We start from the raw sequence: 7910 nt of genomic DNA, 5'->3' as shown, positions 1-7910 counted from the left end.
AAAGAATGAAGGATAGTCAAATACCAATTTGAATCATCCAGATACTAAATTGGAATCAAGTAGTACGAAAGAAAGAAAGAAAAGAAAATTTTCCTAGTACCGGTAGCCTCTCGAAGATAAGTACAGACATCTTCGTACCGATCAGCAAGACTCCACTAGACATGTCCTTGTACGACCAGATCGATGAACCTAAAGCTCTGATACCAACTCTTTTACGACCTAACTCACCGCGGCACCCACGCTAACTCTGGTGGGTGAACGATATGTCTAACCATTACTCATTCAAGTCCATTTTTATTTAACGATTCATAACGAGTTAAACACGATAAACCAATAAATAGTCATGCCATAAAATAATAACGTAAATGCGGAAGTCCTAACTATTACAACCCCAAGGTCGAAAGTCCTTGTATAAGGACTACAATCCAAAATATGTCTAAGGAATGTATATTGTCTGAAATAAATAACCATCAATGTCTGGAATGAAAATAGACATTAGAAAAAGAAGATCTTCGGGCGGCCTAGCATGGATAAAAGCTCACCCTCAATCTGTCAGCGTGTGGCCTCAACGCTAATTATGAGGTCGAGTAGCAGTCTCTGGATCACAATCTTCACTCAAAAGAATGCAGCAAGGTAGTATACAAACACAGCTGTCTATGTACCGGTAGATATCATAGGCCGACTAAGATTAGTATCATGCATGAATCATAAAATCAATAAAATAGACAGACTAGTCAACAACACATAATCAAATAGCCCATAACAAGTCAACCAATGATATTAACAATCAAGTCACCCAGTGATATCAAAATTAAGTCAACGGAAGCAAACAACGGAAATAAGTCTACCAAGACATTCTCGATTCTCGATCAACGACCCTTTCGTGTACACGCGTAATTAATTGGTGTCATTGCCCAAAAGTCATGATCTGCAAGGGACCCATGGTGTCCATGTACCACTCGTTCCAGATTCACTCCTCGAACTCGATCTAACAACTAGGCCATATCCTCACCCCCAGTCAAATGTGCTTGTTCACATCTAGGTCTCATCCTCACCCTTTATTAAATGAGCTTTTTCATATATATATATATATATATATACATGTTTGTTGTCACATCGCTTTCAATAATCGATTTATCATTTTGTACCTCAATTACACCAAGAAGATCAAATTAACTTCTCACCACAACATCATCAACCTGTAGGTCCCAACATATAGAATAGTGGTACTAAGCCTACATAATCACTCAATCAATAGCATATAGAAATTTCAACCACACACATTATGCTTGAAGACTAGACATGCTTTCTCCTATCAATTTCACAACACATGCAATCAACTAATCAAAGTCTAACTCAAGTAGACCATAACCTACCTCAATGCAGAAATTTGGAGCAATGCAAATTACGTTTATAGCTATAGCCTGCATACCCGTAATGCCTCGGAATGCTCAAAGTCTAGCAATTAAGATGCTAAATAAGTCACAGTCACTTTAGTCACAAAAATCAATTCAATGAACACCCTTCCCTCTTACCCCATTCTAATGGCTGAATGATTTCTAGGTGTAAATCAATCTAACATTGGCCTTACAACCACGAACTATCAATTTACAAGGCTATTTAATCAAACTATCTCTTATAAGTAGTTTATATCGTCAAGCTATTATCTTTATGAAACCCTAAGTCTCAATTCACTTAGTTCATGTCTCTAGTGGTTCAATTCTTGATTAGAAAATAACAACCCAAGCCATTAGATGATGAACACACAATAAACAATCATAACCCACCAACTATTGAAAGTCTATTAAGTTCTAGTGTTACTATTCCCAATTCATCATTGTAGGCCCATAAAAGGGATGATAATCATAGAGATGAAAGCGTAATGATGGAAGGAATGGTTGAGACTTACCTCTCCAGTATATTCTTACCCTAGCTTAGAATTTTGCCCTAGGTGTTTGTTGGGAATTGTTTTGGAGTTTTATGAATAAAGAATTCAGAACAAAGTGTTTAAAAACTGAGATTCTGTCCTCGTTGACCGCTGCGACGGTCCAACCGTTGCTGCAGCAGTCCCGCTATAACGGGCAAGTGATCGCCGTAGCGGATTACCCCAAAACCGTCCCTCGGATATGGCGATCCTGGTCGCTCTGCGGCGGTCCAGTGCCCGTCATAGCGGACACCCTATCTCCTAGTTAACCGCGGCCGCGAGAAACCTGCCGCTATAACGATCTAGCCACAACGGTATATTCCTTGCCGCAACGGTACCACTGAGCCAGTAAGCTCGCTAATTTCACAGTTTTTCAGTCTAACACACAGCACTTCATTCCGAGGCCTCGCAAACATTAACAAAACATGCACATAAATGTAAAACACCATACAGACTCACCCGTGGCCTCCAATTCCCAACGGAGCTCTAATTTCCCACGTCACCCCCCAACGGACTCAACACAACCAAATCATAATCACAAACAAGTCAAGTTTTCAGTTCTTAGACTTCCACATTTGAGTTTCTATTAGCTTGTTCTACCCATAGAGGGGTTCTATTGGTTGGGTGATCCTAGATTCTCCATAGCGACTAGGAGGGTTGTTAGAATATTTCTCAAGTCCAATGAAGCCTTCTCAACTTTCTGAGCAACCCCTTTAAATTCCTCATTAAGCTTCCTGAGTTTGGTTCTCAGTGCCTTGAGTTTGAGCCAAATATTTTTCATACCCCATTGGTCCAAGCTATCATACCAGTCACTTCTAGTATTGGTAGAAACTCCTTATGATCACCCCCATATATTAAAAAATCTAAACATCCTTTTTACACTAATTTGGTGCCTTTTAACATTTAGCACCATCGGACAATGATCAGAGAAGTAATGCAAATCAAATTCAGTTACAACCTGGCCCCAATTAAGCATCCAATCATCATTCCCCAATGGTCTGTCTATTCTACTATAAATCCTATAAGTTCTTTCTTTGCTTATTAGTCCATGTGTAGTAATCTCCCCTTCAAGGTAGTTTAGTCAGTCCCACTCCTTAAATACAGTCTGAAAAATCCTTAGTCTCAGCGGCAGCACATGATTGCCCTATAATCTATCTTGCGGAAACAAGACTATGTTGAAATTTCCATATACTCGCCAGGGATGAGTGCTAGTTTGGGAGATCTCAGCCAGTCTATCCCAGAGCTCCCTTCTTTGTTCAATTATATTAAACCCATAGACAGCTGTGAAGCACCATTCTGCCCCATCACTTCTACTTTTAATGAGACAATGGATCATTTGAGCTCCACTTGTGATTGGAGTAACTAAGTAGTATCTGCTATCCTAAACAATCCATATTTTACCATTTACAGCATGTTGGTAGTTATTCAAACTCATACACCCTGGAAAGACTCTAGATACCACTGTCTAAGCTTTGGCCTCCTTCACTCTAGTCTCCAAAAGGTTAGCAAGCTTAACATTTTTAGTTTTGATATAATGACTAAGTTCCTTTTGCTTGTACCTTTTGTTGAGGCCTCTAACATTCCATATCAACCAGGACATTTGGAAGTAGAAGTTCCAACACCTCTTCTTTGAGAATGAAGGATATTATTGGACTACTCCCAAACTGTAGATCTATCATGCCCTTCTTGAATTGAATTGAGCTCAATGCGGAAAACTCATGCTTATTCAAGCCAAGGGCGGCTAACACAGCCTTCCCTCTAGTCTGTGCTGGTACTTTCTCAACTGAAACCACAAGTTCCTCATTCAGAATAGGAGTGGGATAAGTGCCATTGGTAAGTTGAGGAGTTGGTTGTTTTTCTTCTTGACTTGTGGTAGTCCTAGTAGGATCAGGCTCTGTGCTCTCCGCCATATGAACTCCAACCTTATTCATTTGGAACCCATTGTTGAACCAACCTTCTAGGCCTTCTCCTCCTTCTAGGCTGTACAAATGGTTGTTCTTCAGGAGGAGGTTGAGCAGGACAAACATATCCTATCTTCATACACTTATCACAATATTGAGGTTTCCAATCATAATTCACTTCTTGTTCAACTTCTCTGCCACTAGGATCTAGCAAAATGATCTCAGTGGGCAAAGGTTTAGTCACATTCACCTCAATTAGCATTCTAGCAAATGAAATCCTTATTTTCTTAGTGGTACACTCATAAGCAAAAAGTGGAGTGCCAATAGTACTGGAAATTCTAATAATAGAATCACAACTCCAGAATGACATTGGAAGCTGAGGGAATTTCACCCATAGAGGAATCTCTGTGAGAAACTCTACACTGAAGTTAAGTTTAAGCGTCCAGGTTTTTAAATTACTGGCCTATTGTTGACAGTATAAGCTCCTGCATATAGTACAACTATTGGCTCAGAAATTTCACAATGAAATACCTATCCTCAAGAAGAAAAATGTTTGGATCAGCAACATCCTTCCAGGTATGACTAATATATCTTTTCATGAAATTATACCCAGGGGTTTCTCCAATTACATACACAACTAGTGCAGATTTCCACATTTCCACCTCTTTATCCACCTCTTGCTTATCTAACTGAGCCACAGGTTTCCCATTAATAATTATAGGTGGACTATATGTTAGTGGCATACAATTTTCTGCAGCTCGATTGCCTTTGAACAAATTACTCCATGGCATAGCAGCAGCAGTTGCAGCATCAAGAACTTCTTCAGGAACTGGGTTATGCACTGTATCATTGGGTATCTCATGTAACTCTACCTGAGAGGTCATGTTCGTCATTGATTTCTTTGTATCTGGACTTACTAGGTTCTTAGAGTCATTCAATCAAATAGCCGGTGAGCTAGAATTCAGCTGTTGGACAACTCCCCTAATAGCTGAACTCAGAATTTGTGTTGTACCGGAACCCTCACCATATACTCTTTTGGTGGTTCAAATTCAGCTTTTTAGCAGTACCTCCAGTAGCAGATGTCATAGCTTGGGCTGTTTGATGGGGAGGTGACTCATCTTCTATTCGATTTTGTCCACGAGTACTACTTTCAAACGTTGCAATAAGTTCTTTCCGAGGTCGGACACTCCCTCTGCCTTTTCACCATGCATGACCAGTTAGCTCCAGTTAACTACCATGTGCCAACATAAATGAGAGGAGAGACACTATCCGATCTGTAAATGGACATGGCCATCAGTCATACAAAAAGAATTTGCAAGACACTTTTCCATGACTTCAGGGATTTTGAACCTAGATTTTGATACCAAGTTTGTCATTATTCAAGTCTAATAGTTAGATCGTGACTGAGCACCCAACGAGTTATTAACCCCCGCCAGGTGAACCTCTAAAGTGATCATACTGACTATATGAAATAAATATTAAAGAAAGTTATACATAACTGTCATAGATATGAATACATATACATGAGATGTCTAAGTAAAAATCTCATTATACACAAACCATACACTAAGTCAGGGAGAAAACTCTAAAGTACTAGTACATCTGTCTGGGTATAGCTCGAATTCACGATAATAATGAAAAATAAGGATAGACACTTGAATGGCCTCCACAGGCTGATTATGTCTTGTCATGATCCAAGATCTCCTAATCCGTGATGGTACCTACACCTCAACCCAGTAGGCAAATAAGTTTAAGTTGTCATTCCAATTCTATTAATAGACGTATGAAGTAAAGCATCAGAAGTAATTGTAAATTTGGCGTATATCAATAGTCATAAGTGAGGAAATCATAAGTACAACCCTAAAATCTGGTGATACGAGTATAAGAGAGACTAAGAGTAAATAATACAAGTCTGAAATACTCAATACAATTGTCTAAAACGAGGAAAGACAATGAATAAAATAGAAAGAGTTCAGTGCTACGGACAGCCAAACAGCTTATCCCGAAATCTCCGATATCAACAGCTAATCAGACACAGCCATGAGCTCCCTAGTGCACAAATCTAGATCTGGACAAAATAGTGCAACAAGTATAGTATGAGTACAATGGACAACGTATACTCAATAAGTTCATTGACTGGCCCCAACAAGACAGTGGCAAGGGTTGGTCTTTGAAATACTTATGTTCTACACTTAAAACATCATATAGCTTCAGCAGATAAAGATTCATCAACAAAGATAGAATAATCGACAGAACCATCAAGTATCACGAGATCAACATAAACAGAAGATATGCACAAATTCACCTCAATAACATAATATAATTTTCAATAAAGATCATGACATAACGTAATGAAATGCTATGCATTGGCAATAACTAAACTAATTCAATAACCTCAATACCCTACATACACACTAACTAGACGAGGGTGCCCAGAGCGTGATCCATGGGGGACAACCGCGTTGCCCATACGCCGCATTAAACAGACTTAATGTGCATATCTCATAATCGGCATGAAACAAACTCAATGTGGATATCTTATAATCTACACGGAACGGACTCAATGTGCGTATCTCATAACATATCCAAAGTTCATCTACAATTATGTTTCATTGCATGGAATATCAATGTCAATAAAGTATGATTTCACCTAAAATAATGTCCACTTACATGCAAAATAGCTCCAAACAAAGCCTAACATGGAAACAGTCTTCGTATCATTTTCACCAACATAGAATTTCTCATAAATTATTAATTTAATCAAGCAATTAAGTCACAAAAATCACATAACCTGACATGTCACCTGATTCTCGTATAAGTGCTCATCACCTCACTTATATATCACCTCTTACCTTTGATTCATTCCTTAAAGTAAGGACCTATTACCAGGAAGGTTTATAGCCATACAAGTTGCCCATTTTCCACCAGATTCGATAGAGTGATAGTTCACAGTAGGGATACGACATACTTAACAGGTGGTCTTGGAATTTATCAAGTGGTGTTCATGCAATTTTGTTGATAGCAACTATACGGACAATTGTAAAAGATGTACATATGCTCGACGATATGATGTGAGTATATAAATCAACAAGTGAAGTTAGTTAGGGAAATCAATAATTACTTTATACAAATTGGTGCAATAGGATAATCATTAATATGGTGTGCAAACAATGAAATTTGAAGATTTATGTGAAATTTGATGTTGTTTATTGGTGTAGAAACTTTTACTTGATGGGAAAAAACTAACATATTTGGAATTAGCATGATTGGTCTCGGATAAGGTTAGTTTTCGACAAAATTGCTTATAATCAGCTTACAGTGGACAAAAGTTCTTTTTCGGGCAGAAGAATCCATATATTAGAGTTACGGTGCATCACATCATGTTTTGTAAGGTTTTTTGGTATCAGCATGGCATTGGAGAGTGGTGAACAATGATAACTTAGAATCAGGGTGTTTTACCCGTACATGTTTGGCAATGGGTTGTTGTTGTAATAGATGGATTGATGTGGTTATGGTGGTATTTTGTTTTATCAAGCGAGTACATTTGAAAGTATTGTTATGACAAAAAAAATTAAGTAAGTTGAATTGACAGCTATAATAAATAAGAATCGGTAGTGTGAGGAAGTTCCAGATATGAATAATAAAAAAATAAAAAAGGAAGGCTTCGAGGCTATTAAAGCAGAACTCAACAATTAAAGTGTGATAGAGAAGCTATCTATGAAAATATATAGGAGGAAGGTTAGGGGAAGTTTATAACGGGTATTTCTTTGCTACTCGACAGTTTTGTTACTATTCCGGACACATTCTAGAACAAACATTTGTTAAAGTGGGGGAAGATGCAACGATCTATCTGGTTGTTTTGAGTATTAGAAATCTTTTCGCCTATTTGAGACTTCTCATAGGTTTAATATCTGATTTATGACTTGAGGGAATGGTTGGCACGAGTCCCAAGGGACTCGTATGCATCTTAGAGAAGAAAACCAAAACTAGAAGTTTAAAAACTTAAGAGTTGACAAAAGTCAACATTTAAGGTTAATAGGATAGCCGTGGTTTGAAAGTTCATATAGGTCTGTATGGTGTTTTTG

This window comes from Lycium ferocissimum, chromosome 6 (assembly GCF_029784015.1).
Source record: "Lycium ferocissimum isolate CSIRO_LF1 chromosome 6, AGI_CSIRO_Lferr_CH_V1, whole genome shotgun sequence".
Taxonomy (NCBI): Eukaryota; Viridiplantae; Streptophyta; class Magnoliopsida; order Solanales; family Solanaceae; genus Lycium; species Lycium ferocissimum.
Note: the sequence above shows the minus strand (reverse complement) of the source record.